The sequence below is a fragment of the Oncorhynchus gorbuscha genome, linkage group LG02 (genome assembly GCF_021184085.1).
Source record: "Oncorhynchus gorbuscha isolate QuinsamMale2020 ecotype Even-year linkage group LG02, OgorEven_v1.0, whole genome shotgun sequence".
Classification (NCBI taxonomy): domain Eukaryota; kingdom Metazoa; phylum Chordata; class Actinopteri; order Salmoniformes; family Salmonidae; genus Oncorhynchus; species Oncorhynchus gorbuscha.
This window is the reverse complement of record NC_060174.1, coordinates 8580516-8598015: the sequence shown is the minus strand read 5'-3', so window position 1 is coordinate 8598015 and position 17500 is coordinate 8580516. Positions and strand designations below refer to the sequence as shown.

At 46.3% G+C, this 17500-nt stretch overlaps 1 protein-coding gene across 1 annotated transcript in view; it reads right to left on the bottom strand.

Moving 5' to 3' along the window:
- The window catches only part of LOC123996747 (neuromedin-U receptor 1-like), a 708675-nt gene that overhangs the window by 690115 nt on the left and 1060 nt on the right, over window positions 1–17500 (bottom strand). The gene's annotated exons all lie outside the window — the stretch shown is intronic.

Sequence of the window (17500 nt, the reverse complement as noted above, 5' to 3'; positions counted from 1 at the left end):
CAAACTCAGTCCTGGGCCCCCTATGGGTGCACGTTTTGGTTTCCATCAAGCAAAACGTGATGGTGAACTGGGTAATTGAATCAGCTGTGTAGTGCTAGGGCAACAAAATCGATGTGCACCCATGTGGCCCCCAGGACCGAGTTTGGGAAACCATGCCCCAATGAACATGAATTACACTGAATTATAATTTTTTGTTCATCTTAAATTTAAAAAAAGACACAGCTAGCACATTTGGTTCCTTGGCAGTTGTGGGAACGTATGTTTTTGGTTTCACATTGGTTGTGGGAACGAAGCCATACACGTCCTGAACGTACGTTTCCCTGTTCTGGGGACGTTTATTTTTAGGTTGGAGGTATGTTCTGAGGATGTTTTACTCTGGTTACTTGAATGTTTTAATTTAATGCACTGAGAACAGAAATTCTTGGTTATTTGGAAGTTTCCTTAAAACTTTCACAGAATAAGACTTTTAATAACACTGCTTGCTTAATGTCTTCTTTTTTTATAACTCTAAGCACATACAGGACACATGGAAAGTAATTTACTTTATTAAGCAGTAACCATGAAAACACATGTATTTTTATATAGTGCTTGTTTGATTGTGTGTTTGCCATCAGGACTTGTCCACACTCCAAAAATTGCTGGGTTAGAAACAACCCAAATTGAGAAAATATGTGACAGAACACATGTTGAGATATTTGATCTCAGCCATTTGGGTCACAAACAACCCACTGTTTTCTTTATTGAGTTATGATCCAACCGGTCAGATCAGAACACTGGATATGTGGCTTAGTAGGGAAGTGGCTTTCAGATAATAATTTTTGGCACCCCGTGAATGTAATTCCTATTAATCTGTTCTGTTGTATTGTCAAAACATGTTAAGGTTGAGCACTGACACTTTTGTAGCTTTAATAAGGCTTACACAAGTGTATGAGTTCCTTAAGTGTATATGCATATCACAATGTTGGGATAGTAACCACTTTGTTATAATATTTAAAAAATATATAAGTTTAGATTAAAATGTGGGGTTTGGCTTTCAGATAGGTATGTTTGTCCACCCGTGAGAGTAAATGTCTCTCCTGTTCATGTTATGTTTGTACACTGCACATTGAACTCTCACGGGTGGCCAAAAATAACTATCTGAAAGCCACGGCCGTACTAAGCCAGACTAGTCTTCTGATCTGACCCAACGGATCATAGCACAATGACCCAACTAAGTGACGCAACTGGCTGGGTCAAATATAACCCAACATTTGTTCTGTCCACTATTTGCCCAGTGCTGGGTTGTTTTTAACCCATGATGTTTTCAGAGTGCAAGGATAACAATGTGCTTTGATCCAAACCAGGCCTGGCATTAAAGTATATTAGTCAGTAATTGCACTACATTACTACATGTGAGTTTATTGAATACAAATGAGCTGTAAGTGTTCGGGTGTTCGGGCCAACTACTCACAATCAACTGCTTGGACAACAACAGCTATCCAAGTCTCATCTGTGTCAATACATGTGGGTTTGATGAAAGCCCAACGGAGCGTGACTGTGATCCCTGCACCATGCACCTGATACTCACCCCAGGTTTTTCCACTACTCTTCCTTGGTATATTGGTTTTGAATGGCTTGCCAGATGAGCACAAACCACCAAAGTCAAAGTCACTCAGGGACGTCTCGCTGAACGTCATCTGATGATAATGTGAAGGCCTTTGAGGTCAGCGCCAGGCAATAGATGTCATATGACATTCTACAGAGGATCATGGAGACTTGCTCCATCTAGGAGCCGGCCAATCTACAGTATATAATGTATGCAATACAATATAAATGCACTTGTTAATAGCAGGGGGGGGGGGGGTTGGAGTTGGCTCTATATTGACAAGTCAGAGCAAGGAGCAAAACAAACATACGATCCCCCCTGCAGTGACTCATATCCGATCAAGGAAAGTCCATCATCAAGCCCCTTTGAAATGACAACGCCAAGGAAGTTAATCCAATGCGTTTGAGGACGACATCAAAGAGAGGGAGGAGATGGGTATAAACAGAGGAAGATTAAGGACATGGTGAATAGAAGTCCACATGTCCACGATCCCATTAAATAATCAATTAACATCCGATTAGACATGAATGATTTGGTTTTAGGTGTTTGAAAACAAAACATGAAAATCAAATGAAATTTTATTTGTCACATACACATGGTTAGCAGATGTTAGTGCGAGTGTAGCGAAATGCTTGTGCTTCTAGTTCCGACAATGCAGTAATAACCAATGAGTAATCTAACCTATCAATTTCACAACAACTACCTTATACACACACAAGTGTAAAGGGATGAAGGATATGTACATAAAAATACATGAATGAGTGATGGAACAGAACGGCATAGGCAAGACGCAGTAGATGGTATCTAGTACAGTATATACATATGAGATGAGTAATGTAGGGTACGTCAATATATAAAAGTTGCATTGTTTAAAGTGGATAGTGATACATTACATCAAGATGGCAAGATGCAGTAGATGGTATAGAGTACAGTATACACATATGAGATGAGTAATGTAGGGTATGTAAACATTATATGAAGTGGCATTGTTTAAAGTGGCTAGTGATACATTTTTCCATAAATTTTTTCCTTTGTTAAAGTGGCTGGAGTTGAGTCAGTGTGTTGGCAGCAGCCACTCAATGTTAGTGGTGGCTGTTTAACAGTCTGATGGCCTTGAGATGGAAGCTGTTTTTCAGTCTCTCGGTCCCTGCTTTGATGAGCCTCTACTGACCTCGCCTTCTGGATGATAGCGGGGTGAACAGGCAGTGGCTCGGTTGGTTGTTGTCCTTGATGATCTTTATGGCCTTCCTGTGAGATCGGGTGGTGTAGATGTCCTGGAGGGCAGGTAGTTTGCCCCCGGTGATGCGTTGTGCAGACCTCACTACCCTCTGGAGAGCCTTACGGTTGTGGACAGGATGCTCTCGATTGTGTAAAAGTTTGTGAGTGCTTTTGGTGCCAAGACAAATTTCTTCAGCCTCCTGAGGTTGAAGAGGCGCTGCTGTGCCTTCTTCACCACGCTGTCTGTGTGGGTGGACCAATTCAGTTTGTCCGTGATGTATATGCCGAGGAACTTAAAACTCTCCACCCTCTCCACTCCTGTCCCGTCCATGTGGATAGGGGGGTGCTCCCTCTGCTGTTTCCTGAAGTCCACGATCATCTCCTTTGTTTTGTTGACGTGGAGTGTGTGGTTATTTTCCTGACACCACACTCCGAGGGCCCTCACCTTCTCCCTGTAGGCTGTCTCATCATTGTTGGTAATCAAGCCTCCCACTGTAGTGGCGTCTGCAAACTTGAGGATTGAGTTGGAGGCGTACATGGCCAAGCACTCTTACAGGAGAGGGCTCAGAACGCACACTTGTGGAGCCCCAGTGTTGAGGATCAGCGTGGTGGAGATGTTGTTACCTACCCTCACCACCTGGGGGCAGCCCGTCAGGAAGTCCAGTACCTAGTTGCACAGGGTGGGGTCGAGACCCAGGGTCTTTAGCTTGATGACGAGTTTGGAGGGTACTATGGTGTTAAATGCTGAGCTGTCGTCGATGAACTGCATTCTCACATAGGTATTCCTCTTGTCCAGATGGGTTAGGGCAGTGTGCAGAGTGGTTGCGATTGCTTCATCTGTGGACCTATTGGGGTGGTAAGCAAATTGGAGTGGGTCTAGGGTGCCAGGTAGGGGGGAGGTGATTGGGTCCTTGACTAGTCTCTCAAAGCACTTCATGATGACGGAAGTAAGTGCTACGGGGCGATAGTCGTTTATCTCAGTTACCTTAGCTTTCTTGGGAACAGGAACAATGGTGGCCCTCTTGAAGCATGTAGGGACAGCAGACTGGGATAAGGATTGATTGAATATGTCCGTACACACACCAGCAAGCTGGTCTGCACATGCTCTGAGGACGTAGCTGGGGATGCCGTCTGGGCCTGCAGCCATGCGAGGGTTAACATGTTTAAATGTTTTACTCACATCGGCTACCGTGAAAGAGAGTCCGCAGGTTTTGGTAGCGGGCCATGTCAGTGGCACTGTATTGTCCTCGAAGCGAGCAAAGAAGTTGTTTAGTCTGTCTGGGAACAAGACCTTCTGGATCCGTGATTGACTGTAGACCCTGCCACATACCTCTTGTGTCTGAGCCGTTGAATTACGACTCTACTTTGTCTCTATACTGACGCTTAGCTTGTTTGATTGCCTTGCGGAGGGAATAGCTACACTGTTTGTATTCGGTCATGTTTCTGGTCACCTTGCCCTGATTAAAAGCAGTGGTTCACACGAATGCTGCCATCTATCCATGGATTCTGGTTTGGGAATGTTTTAATAGTTGCTGTGGGTACGAGATCGCCGATGCACTTGCTAATAAACTCGCTCACCGAATCAGCGTATTCGTCAATGTTGTTGTTTGACACATATCCCAGTCCACGTGATCGAAGCAGTCTTGAAGCATGGAATCAGATTGGTCGGACCAGCGTTGAACAGACCTGAGCGCATGAGCTTCCTGTTTTAGTCTCTGTCTATAGGCTGGAAGCAACAAAATGGAGTCGTGGTCAGCTTTTCCAAAGGGGGGCTTATATGTGTCATGGAAGTTAGAATAACAATGATCCAGGATTTTACCAGCCTTGGTTGCACAATCGATATGCTGATAGAATTTATGGAGTCTTGTTTTCAGATTGGCCTTGTTTAAATCCCCAGCTACAATGAAGGCAGCCTCAGGATATGTGGTTTCCAGTTTACATAGAGACAAATGAAGTTCGTTCAGGGCCATCGATGTGTCTGCATGGGGGGGAATATATAAGGCTGTGATTCAAATCGAAGAGAATTCTCTTGTTAGATAATGCGGTCGACATTTGATTGTGAGGAATTCTAAGTCAGGTAAACAGAATTTATGTTAATGAGTTCTGTTCTTTATTCTGCAAGAAAATGAAGAAAATAGAAAACTACTTCAAAAAACAGACTCCTATAGCCTATTACAACGTCTGTTGACTGTAATAGGCTATACATATACATTAGCCAGTTTAATGAGTTTCCCCCTCTCTTGCAGGGAATCATATGCATTCTATCAGCAGCACATTGTGTGGAACCAGGCTGGAGAAAGAAATTTAGCTGGCTGCCAAATCAAGCCAAACCATGGCCATGTCAATTGTCCTTGGCATTTCAATTACATTACAGCATTTCCATCATGCCTCTAACAAGCCCTTATTGCTTGCTGCTGCTGTTGACAGACACAAGATTGCCTGGGCGCTACAGAGGAGATAACACGAGGAGACAACAGAGCAGTGTCCATCAGGCTACAGGATGTTTCACTTAGTGTCCGGAGAATCCAGCATCATAAAAGAGTGATGTCTTCATGTTTCATATTTTATACTGTAAATCCGTTGACATTACTGTCTTAGTAGATAAAAAGCGAAGAGAGGCAGGCATCAACAGCTCAGGACAGACCGAAAGCCGTTCGAAACTCCAGCGCAAACAAGATTCTGAGCAATAACATGTTTTCATGAATATGTACATTATATTCTGTGGATCATATCCTATAGGCTTTTGATGATAAGAGAAGACAAATCTGACCAACAATTGTCGCATGAATTATTCCATTCAAGTTTCTCGTGCCTTTCATTCACTTTAATATCCACCTACACATCATGACCAAAAGTAGGCGGACACCTGGTCGTCGAACATCTCATTCCAAAATCATGGGCATTAATACAGAGTTGGTTCCTCCTTTGCTGCTATAACAGCATCCACTCTTCTGGGAAGGCTTTCCACTAGACGTTGGAACATTGTTGCAGGGGACTTGCTTCCATTCAGCCACAAGAGCATTAGTGAAGTCGGGTACTGATGTTGGGTGATTAGGCCTGGCTTGCAGTCAGAGTTTCAATTCATCCCAAAGGTTGTTGATGGGGTTGAGGTCAGGGCTCTGTGCAGGCCAGTCAAGTTCTTCCACACCGATCTCGACAAACCCTTTTTATGTGGACCTCGCTTTGTGCACGGGGGAATTATCATGCTGAAGCAGGAAAGGGCCTTCCCCAAACGTCTGCCACAAAGTTGGAGGCAAAGATTCGTCTAGAATGTCATTGTCTGCTGTAGGGTTAAGATTTCCCTTCACTGGAACTAAGTGGCCTAGCCCAAACCATGAAAAACAGCCTCAGACCATTATTCCTCCTCCACCAAACTTTACAGTTGGCACTATGCATTGGGGCAGGTAGCATTCTCCTGGCATCCACCAAACCCAGATTCGTCCGTCGGCCTGCCAGATGGTCAAATTTTATACATCACTCCAGTTTCCACTGCTCCACAGTCCAATGGCGGTGAGCTTTACACCACTCCAGCCGACGCTTGGCATTGCACATGGTGATCTTGTGTGCAGCTGCTCAGTCATGGAAATACATTTCATGAAGCTCCCAACGAACAGTTCTTGTAGTGACTTTGCTTCCAGAGACAGTTTGGAACTCGGTAGTGAGTGTTGCAACAGGGGACAGATGATTTTTTACTCGCTACGCAATTCAGCACTCGGCGGTTCCGTTCTGTGAGCTTCTGTGTCCTACCACTTCGCAGCTGAGCCGTTGTTGCTCCTAGATGTTTCCACTTCAAAATAGCAGCACTTTTAGTTGCCTGGGGCAGCTTTAGCAGGGCAGAAATTTGACGAACTGACTCGTTGGAAAGGTGGCATCCTATGACGGTGCCACATTGAAAGTCACTGAGCACTTTAGTACGGGCCATCCTACTTCCAATGTTTGTCTATGGAGATTGCATGGCTGTGTGCTCGACTTTATACACCTGTCATAAATGGGTGTGGCTGAAATAGCTGAAACACATGAGCTGTCGCACACCCAGAGAAAATTATTTTACATAGCGGTGCTGACTAATGGCGAATAAACAATATTTGATTTGTTGTCTTGCCATCGATTACACAGGCTTTGTGACCTATGACTTGGTCGACTCATACCAACACCTCTGCACATAGGATAATCCAAATACAGTGCATTCAGAAAGTATTCAGACCCCTTCACTTTTTCCACATTTTGGTACGTTACAGAATTATTCTAATTCTCATCCATCTACACACAATACCGCATAATGACAAAGCAAAAACAGGTTTAGCAATTTTTTCTCATCTATAAACAAAAACTACTGAAATATATTTACAGAAGTATTTAGAAACTTTATTCAGTACTTTGTCATAGCACCTTTGGCAGTGAATACAGCTTCAACTCTTCTTGGGTATGACACTACAAACTTGGCACACCTGTATTTAGGGAGTTTCTCCCATTATTCTCTGCAGATCCGGTTCCGGTTGGAGCGAGTGGTCGCATCTGCACGTCGCTCCAACGGGTAGTATAACTTTTTCATTATATTTCATTATATCACAACGGTTTGATTTGTCTTATCTTAGCAAATTCTTCTCAGCTAGCTACATAGCCGTCTTTGTATCAAAGATAATTGCGTAATTATCGTATTTCGCCGTCCTAACGTAGTCTTCACTAGCCAGCTAGCTAACGTCCACTGATTAGCTGCACTGGAGAAACTATCACACTCAACTGAACGACTTGATTAGTTTAGTGTTAGCTAGCTACATAGCTGTCTTTGCTGTCTTCGTATCATCGTATCCAAGATAATTGTGTTGTTTAGGTTTAGAGTGTGTAGTCTTAGAGTGATTATCTTAATTTACCGAGGTTAGCTAGCCAGCTATTTGTCGTCCTTAACGTAGGTGACTCTGCTAGCTAGCCAACAGCTAGCCAACGCTAGCCAACGTCTTCTGTATAGAACTCAACTACCCGGTCGCACTCACAGGTAGTATCACATTTTCACTTCATTTCATTACAGTACAACGGTTTGATTTGTTTGATCGTAGCTAGCTACTTAGCTAGCTACATAGCCGTCTTTGTATCAAAGATAATTGTGTAGTCTAGAGCGATTTTCTAGGTTCGCTAGCCATCTATTGTCGTTCTTTTAACGCAACGTAACGTAAACAACACTGCTAGCTAGCCTGCTAGCCCCGAATAGCAACACTGCAGAAACTATTACACTCAACGGAACGACTTGATTAGTGTAGTGTCAACAACGCACCCACTGCCAGCTGGCCTACTTCAGCAGTACTGTATCATTTTAATCATTTTAGTCAATAAGATTCTTGCTACGTAGCTTAACTTTCTGAACATTCGAGACGTGTAGTCCACTTGTCATTCCAATCTCCTTTGCATTAGCGTAGCCTCTTCTGTAGCCTGTCAACTATGTGTCTGTTTATCCCTGTTCTCTCCTCTCTGCACAGACCATACAAACGCTCCTCACCGCGTGGCTGCGGCCACCCTACTCTGGTGGTCCCAGCGCGCACGACCCACGTGGAGTTCCAGGTCTCCGGTAGCCTCTGGAACTGCCAATCTGCGGTCAACAAGGCAGAGTTCATCTCAGCCTATGCCTCCCTCCAGTCCCTCGACTTCTTGGCACTGACGGAAACATGGATCACCACAGACAACACTGCTACTCCTACTGCTCTCTCTTCGTCCGCCCACGTGTTCTCGCACACCCCGAGAGCGTCTGGTCAGCGGGGTGGTGGCACCGGGATCCTCATCTCTCCCAAGTGGTCATTCTCTCTTTCTCCCCTTACCCATCTGTCTATCGCCTCCTTTGAATTCCATGCTGTCACAGTTACTAGCCCTTTCAAGCTTAACATCCTTATCATTTATCGCCCTCCAGGTTCCCTCGGAGAGTTCATCAATGAGCTTGATGCCTTGATAAGCTCCTTTCCTGAGGACGGCTCACCTCTCACAGTTCTGGGCGACTTTAACCTCCCCACGTCTACCTTTGACTCTTTCCTCTCTGCCTCCTTCTTTCCACTCCTCTCCTCTTTTGACCTCACCCTCTCACCTTCCCCCCCTACTCACAAGGCAGGCAATACACTCGACCTCATCTTTACTAGATGCTGTTCTTCCACTAACCTCATTGCAACTCCCCTCCAAGTCTCCGACCACTGCCTTGTATCCTTTTCCCTCTCGCTCTCATCCAACACCTCCCACACTGCCCCTACTCGGATGGTATCGCGCCGTCCCAACCTTCGCTCTCTCTCCCCCGCTACTCTCTCCTCTTCCATCCTATCATCTCTTCCCTCCGCTCAAACCTTCTCCCACCTATCTCCTGATTCTGCCTCCTCAACCCTCCTCTCCTCCCTCTCTGCATCCCTTGACTCTCTATGTCCCCTATCCTCCAGGCCGGCTCGGTCCTCCCCTCCCGCTCCGTGGCTCGATGACTCATTGCGAGCTCACAGAACAGGGCTCCGGGCAGCCGAGCGGAAATGGAGGAAAACTCGCCTCCCTGCGGACCTGGCATCCTTTCACTCCCTCCTCTCTACATTTTCCTCCTCTGTCTCTGCTGCTAAAGCCACTTTCTACCACGCTAAATTCCAAGCATCTGCCTCTAACCCTAGGAAGCTCTTTGCCACCTTCTCCTCCCTCCTGAATCCTCCCCCCCTCCCCCTCCTCCCCTATCTGCAGATGACTTCGTCAACCATTTTGAAAAGAAGGTCGACGACATCCGATCCTCGTTTGCTAAGTCAAACGACACCGCTGGTTCTGCTCACACTGCCCTACCCTGTGCTCTGACCTCTTTCTCCCCTCTCTCTCCAGATGAAATCTCGCGTCTTGTGACGGCCGGCCGCCCAACAACCTGCCCGCTTGACCCTATCCCCTCCTCTCTTCTCCAGACCATTTCCGGAGACCTTCTCCCTTACCTCACCTCGCTCATCAACTCATCCCTGACCGTTGGCTACGTCCCTTCCGTCTTCAAGAGAGCGAGAGTTGCACCCCTTCTGAAAAAACCTACACTCGATCCCTCCGATGTCAACAATTACAGACCAGTATCCCTTCTTTCTTTTCTCTCCAAAACTCTTGAACGTGCCGTCCTTGGCCAGCTCTCCCGCTATCTCTCTCTGAATGACCTTCTTGATCCAAATCAGTCAGGTTTCAAGACTAGTCATTCAACTGAGACTGCTCTCCTCTGTATCACGGAGGCGCTCCGCACTGCTAAAGCTAACTCTCTCTCCTCTGCTCTCATCCTTCTAGATCTATCGGCTGCCTTCGATACTGTGAACCATCAGATCCTCCTCTCCACCCTCTCCGAGTTGGGCATCTCCGGCGCGGCCCACGCTTGGATTGTGTCCTACCTGACAGGTCGCTCCTACCAGGTGGCGTGGCGAGAATCTGTCTCCTCACCACGCGCTCTCACCACTGGTGTCCCCCAGGGCTCTGTTCTTGGCCCTCTCCTATTCTCGCTATACACCAAGTCACTTGGCTCTGTCATAACCTCACATGGTCTCTCTTATCATTGCTATGCAGACGACACACAATTAATCTTCTCCTTTCCCCCTTCTGATGACCAGGTGGCGAATCGCATCTCTGCATGTCTGGCAGACATATCAGTGTGGATGACGGATCACCACCTCAAGCTGAACCTCGGCAAGACGGAGCTGCTCTTCCTCCCGGGGAAGGACTGCCCGTTCCATGATCTCGCCATCACGGTTGACAACTCCATTGTGTCCTCCTCCCAGAGCGCCAAGAACCTTGGCGTGATCCTGGACAACACCCTGTCGTTCTCAACTAACATCAAGGCGGTGGCCCGTTCCTGTAGGTTCATGCTCTACAACATCCGCAGAGTACGACCCTGCCTCACACAGGAAGCGGCGCAGGTCCTAATCCAGGCACTTGTCATCTCCCGTCTGGATTACTGCAACTCGCTGTTGGCTGGGCTCCCTGCCTGTGCCATTAAACCCCTTCAACTCATCCAGAACGCCGCAGCCCGTCTGGTGTTCAACCTTCCCAAGTTCTCTCACGTCACCCAGCTCCTCCGTTCTCTCCACTGGCTTCCAGTTGAAGCTCGCATCCGCTACAAGACCATGGTGCTTGCCTACGGAGCTGTGAGGGGAACGGCACCTCAGTACCTCCAGGCTCTGATCAGGCCCTACACCCAAACAAGGGCACTGCGTTCATCCACCTCTGGCCTGCTCGCCTCCCTACCACTGAGGAAGTACAGCTCCCGCTCAGCCCAGTCAAAACTGTTCGCTGCCCTGGCCCCCCAATGGTGGAACAAACTCCCTCACGACGCCAGGACAGCGGAGTCAATCACCACCTTCCGGAGACACCTGAAACCCCACCTCTTTAAGGAATACCTAGGATAGGTTAAGTAATCCCTCTCACCCCACCCCCCTAAGTTTTAGATGCACTATTGTTAGTGACTGTCCCACTGGATGTCATAAGGTGAATGCACCAATTTGTAAGTCGCTCTGGATAAGAGCGTCTGCTAAATGACTTAAATGTAAATGTAAATGTAATCTTCTCAAGCTATTTTCAGGTCTCTCCAGAGATGTTAGATCGGGTTCAAATCTCGAAGCCACTCCTGCGTTTTCTTGGCTGTGTGTTTAGGGTCATTGTCCTGGTTTCCTACAGCTGTGATACTGAGCATTCAGGACAAAGAGTATCATATTGGTTTCATCAGACCAGAGAGTCTTGTAGGTAGCCTAGTGGTTAGAGCATTGGACTACTAACTGAAAGGTTGCCAGATTGAATCCCTGAGCTGACAAGGTGAACATCTGTTGTTCTGCCCATGAACAAGGCAGTTAACCCACTGTTCCTAGGCTGTCATTGAAAATAAGTATTTGTTATTAACTGACTTGCCTAGTTAAATAGAGGTAAAAAAGAGAATATTTTAGGTGCCTTTGGCAAACTCCAAGTGGGCTGTCATGAGCCTTTTACCGAGGAGTAGCTTCTGTCCGGTCACTCAACTATAAAGGCCTGATTGGTGGAGTGCTGCAGAAATGGTTGTCCTTCTGGAAGGCTCTCCCATCTCCACAAAGGAACTCTGGAGCTCTGTCAGTGTGACCATCGGGTTCTTGGTCACCTCCCTTACCAAGGCCGTTTTCCCCCGATTGCTCAGTTTAGCCTAGCGGCCATCCTTAGGAAAAGTCTTGGTGGTTCCAAACCTCTTCTATTTAAGAATGATGGAGGCAACTGTGTTCTTGGGGACAATCAATTCTGCAGATATTTTTTGCTCTTGGTGCTATACGGACGATCCCTTCGACCTCATGGCTTGGTTTTTGCTCTGACATGCACTGTCAACATTGGGACCTTATATAGACAGGTGTGTGCTTTTCCAAATCACATCCAATTAATTGAATTTACAACAGATGGACTCCAATCAAGTTGTAGAAACATCTCAAGGATGATCAATGGAAACAGGATGCACATAAGCTCAATTGTGTGTCTCATAGCAAAGGGTCTGAATATTTAAATAAATAAGGTATTCCTGTTTTTTTATTTTTGATAAATCCGCATAAATGTCTAAAACCTTTTATTTTTGCTTTGCCATTATGGGGTATTGTGTGTAGATTGATGATGAATTTTTGTTATTTAATCTGTAACAAAAATTCAAGGGGTCTGGATACTTTCCCGAATGCACTGTACATGCAATAGGCCTAATTAAAAGAACAGTGATGGTGGGCAGAGCATTGCCAGCGAAGTTGGAGCAGGAGAGAAAGCTGAACCCCCCCTAAAAAATGATCCTCTCCAAATCCACTCCACATTTTCACTAAAACCCACTCTGCTCACATCCTCTGATTCCAACACAGAGAAGCTGCTTTTTAAAACAGTCAAAGCATTTTTTGAAAGAACAACTATTTCTCTAATACTGTAATGAGTTGGAAGTCATATTTCATAGACATGGAAATACTGAACAGTTACTTTAATCTAGTTTCATTCAAGAGAGTTCTTAGACTTTACATCAATAGGTCAAGGTATTACTCCTTCTGACTTAAATATAAACTGTCATGACGTTGGCCTGGGGGGTAGGTTTATGACAGTCATAAATACCTCTTCTCCCCTTTTCCTCTCTCTACCCTACTGAGGTTACATTTGCAAAACCCTTGGTTTTAACATAGAGATTTTTGGGAACATCAGTAGGTGGGGGAAATGAACTCTATTCTGGCAATCCGACCAATTGAACATGTGCAGTGGTACTTAATGAATATGACTTCAGTTCGGTTGTCATCTGAGACATTCTCATCTATGATAAGATGACATAAACTCTACAGTGGAAAGTCTACACATCAGAGTTATCGGATTCACATGGAATTGTTGTTCAATTTAAATGTTTGAATATGAAATTATTTGTGATAGAATGAAATGTGATTTTAGCTTCTAAAATGTGAGATGTGGGTTTTCATAAGATAGGGCTGCTCAATCAGTGGCCCGCCCTGTGAAGGGACATGGTGTCACGCCTTGGTCATTGTATTTTGTGTTTTCGTTATATTTGGTCAGGGCAGGATGTGACATGGGTTTATATGTTGTGTTTCGTATTGGGGTTTTCGTAGGCATTGGGATTGCGGCTGAGTAGGGGTGTTGCATAGGCTTGGCTGCCTGAGGCGGTTCTCAATCAGAGTCAGGTGATTCTTGTTGTCTCTGATTGGGAACCATATTTAGGTAGCCGGGGTTTCACTGTGTATTTTGTGGGTGATTGTTCCTGTCTCCGTGTTGTTGTTCACCAGACAGGCTGTATTATGTTTTCACGTACCGTTTGTTGTTTTTGTATTTATTAAGTTATTTCATGTATCGTCATTTGTTTCATTAAAGACATGAGTAACCACCACGCTGCATTTCGGTCTGACTTTCTTTCGACAAACGAAGAACGCCGTTACAGAATCACCCACCACACACGGACCGAGTGGCGTGGTAACAGGCAACGACAGCAGGAGCAGCGAAAGGAGGATGAATTATTCGGAGAATGGACATGGGAAGACGTGTTGGATGGCAAAGGTTGTTACACTTGGGAGGAGATACTGGCCGGAAGAAATCGCCTCCCATGGGAACAGGTGGAGGCACTTAGGAGAGCAGAGGCAGCAGGAGATAGGAGCCGACGATACGAGGGAACACGGTTGGCAAGGAAGCCCGAAAAGCAGCCCCAAAAACGTATTGGGGGGGGGGCTCAGGGGGCTTACAGGGAGTATGGCTATGCCAGGTAGGAGACCTGCGCAAACTCCCTGTGCTTACCGGGGGGCTAGAGAGACCGGGCAGGCACCGTGTTATGCTATGGAGCGCACGGTGTTTCCAGTGCGGGTGCATAGCCCGGTGCGGTTCATACCAGCTCTTCGTATTGGCCGGGCTAGAGTGGGCATCGAGCCAGGTAAGGTTGGGCAGGCTCGGTGCTCAAGAGCTCCAGTGCGCCTGCACGGCCCGTTCTATCCAGAGCCACCTCCACACACCAGTCCTCCGGTAGCAGCTCCCCGCACCAGGCTTCTTGTGCGTGTCCTCGATCCAGTACCACCAGTTCCAGCACCACGCACCAGGCCTTCAGTGCGCCTCGCCTGTTCAGCGCAGCCAGCGCTTTCCCCCTCTCCTGCGCTGCTGGAGTCTCCCGCCTGTTCGGAGCAGCCAGAGCTGTCAGCCTGCATGGAGCAGCCTGAGCTGTCAGACTGCATAGAGCTGCCAGTTTGCACAGAGCTGCCAGTCTGCATGGAGCAGCCTGAGCTGTCAGTCTGCATGGGGCAGCCAGAGATGTCAGTCTGCACAAAGCTGCCAGTCTGCATGGAGCAGCCAGAGCTGTCAGTTTGCATGAAGCAGCCAGAGCTGCCAGGCTACATGGAGCAGCCAGAGCTATCAGTCTGCATGAAGCAGACAGAGCTATCAGTCTGCATGAAGCAGCCAGAGCTATCAGTCTGCATGAAGCAGACAGAGCTGTCAGTCTGCAAGGAGCTGTCAGTCTGCAAGGAGCTGTCAGCCTGCATGGAGCAGCCAGAGCTGTCAGTCTGCAAGGAGCTGCCAGTCTGCAAGGAGCTGCCAGTCTGCAAGGTGCTGCCAGCCTGCATGGAGCAGCCAGAGCTGTCAGTCTGAATGATGCAGCCAGAGCTGCCAGTCTGCATGGAGCAGCCAGAGCTGTCAGTCTGCATGGAGCAGCCTGAGCTGTCAGTCTGCATGGAGCAGCCTGAGCTGTCAATCTGCATGGAACAGCCAGAGCTGCCAGTCTGCATAGAGCAGCTAGATCCGCCAGTCAGCCATGATCTTCTAGATCTGCCAGTCAACCAGATTCTTCCTGATCTGCCAGTCAACCAGTCTCTTCCAGATCTGCCAGTCAACCAGAATCTTCCAGATCCGCCAGCCAGCCAGGATCTACCGGAGCCTACTACCTGCCTGAGCTTCATCTCAGTACTGGGCTTCCTCTCAGTACTGGGCTTTCTCTCAGTCGCGGGCTTCCCCTCAGTCGCGGGCTTCCCCTCAGTCCCGAGCTGCCTCAGTCCCGAGCTGCCCCTCAGTCCCGAGCTGCCCCTCAGTCACGAGCTGCCCCTCAGTTCAGTGGGGTTCTGGGGAGGACTATTAGGCCATGGTCGGCGGCGAGGGTGGATTATCCCAGGACGCGAAGGGGAGGAACTATGACATTAATGGAGTGGGGTCCACGTCCAGAACCGGAGCCGCCACCATGGACAGACGCCCACCCGGACCCTCCCTATGGTTTTGAGGTGCGTCCGGGAGTCCGCACCTTAGGGGGGGGGGGGTTCTGTCATGCTTTGGTCATTGTATTTTGTGTTTTCGTTATATATTTGTTCAGGCCAGGGTGTGATATGGGTTTATATGTTGTGTTTCGTATTGGGGTTTTCGTAGGCATTGGGATTGCGGCTGAGTAGGGGTGTTGCATAGGCTTGGCTGCCTGAGGCGGTTCTCAATCAGAGTCAGGTGATTCTTGTCGTCTCTGATTGGGAACCATATTTAGGTCGTGGTCCTTCTGTAGCTCAGTTGGTAGAGCATGGCGCTTGTAACGCCAGTGTAGTGGGTTCGATTCCTGGGACCACCCATACGTAGAATGTATGCACACATGACTGTAAGTTGCTTTGGATAAAAGCGTCTGCTAAATGGCATATATTATTATTATTAGGTAGCCGGGGTTTCACTGTGTATTTCGTGGGTGATTGTTCCTGTCTCCGTGTTGTTGTTCACCAGACAGGCTGTATTAGGTTTTCACGTTCCGTTTGTTGTTTTTGTATTTATTAAGTTATTTCATGTATCGTCATTTGTTTCATTAAAGACATGAGTAACCACCACGCTGCATTTCGGTCCAACTCTCTTTCGACAAATGAAGAATGCCGTTACACATGGGCTATAAAACTTTTCAAACACACCCTACTCTCCCTTCCTATATAAAGCCTTGATGACAATAGAACTTCCTGTTCCGGGGATGTAGGATGATGGTCCTATATAAGAATGGTTCAGATAATAACTACAGAACGAAGCCAACATCAGCGTGAGCTTTGGTTGCGAATGGTATGAACTTTGAACTCTTATTCACTACAGAAGTGATACCTCCTAGCCGTTGAGTTAGCAACCACAGCTGCAAACGTAGGTTAGAAAGGAACAGACAGGTATTTAGTAACTAAATAATTAAACCCAATTTTGTATTACTGATTCAACTTGTTAGCCAGGGTTCGTGCAGATAAAATAATTTACAACTTTCAGATGAGACTGAATTAAGATGATAATTGATATTGACTGCTATGGATGTAAAATATTACTAGGTCTTTAATAGTTTTTTTTTTAAAGACAAAAGCTCTATAAATAATATTTTGTGGTGTCCGACTCTCTAGTTAATTACATTTACATGATTAGCTCAATCAGGTGATATTAATTACGGATAAATTATTTTATAGAATAGCATGTCATATCAATTAATCCGACATAGCCAAAGAAACGACAAAACTAATAACAAAAATGAATCTTATATTTGGATGTGGAAATGTATTCCACCCCAGAATCAGTTAGCAGGTTAAACCTACTGAAAAAAAGAGTCAATCAATGCTTCCACCACCCAAGGCAAGAATTATTTTTTTTTTAGTTTCAAAACCAAGGGAAACGTAAAGTGATAGCATACTTTATCTGAACTACTCCTATAATCACAGGAAACTGCCAATGACACACAATATCAGCCAACTGCCCAAGGAATCCACTCCACAATATCAGCCAACTGCCCAAGGAATCCACTCCACAATATCAGCCAACTGCCCAAGGAATCCACTCCACAATATCAGCCAACTGCCCAAGGAATCCACTCCACGATATCAGAAAACTGCCAAAGGAATCCACTCCACAATATCAGAAAACTGCCAAAGGAATGCACTCCACAATATCAGGAACTCCTGTGAAATAAGAGCATTTGTGGACATAACTATGTTCTCTTTTATTTACTGTATCTGTCACTTCTATTTACCGGTCAATAGGAAAGGGATTCGAAGACAATCTTTCATATGACACTTCATGTGACAGTCCCGTCATCCAATCCCTGTAGTCTGAATTTTTTGTTCTGCTATTTAAACATAGGAATAGCTCTGCCATCTCTGTCATAATCAAAATAAAAATTCAAAATCAAATCAAATCAAATGTTATTTGTCACATGTGCCGAATACAACAAGTGTAGATCTTACCGTGTAAATGCTTTGCTTATACAAGCCCTGAAAACCAACAATGCAGTTC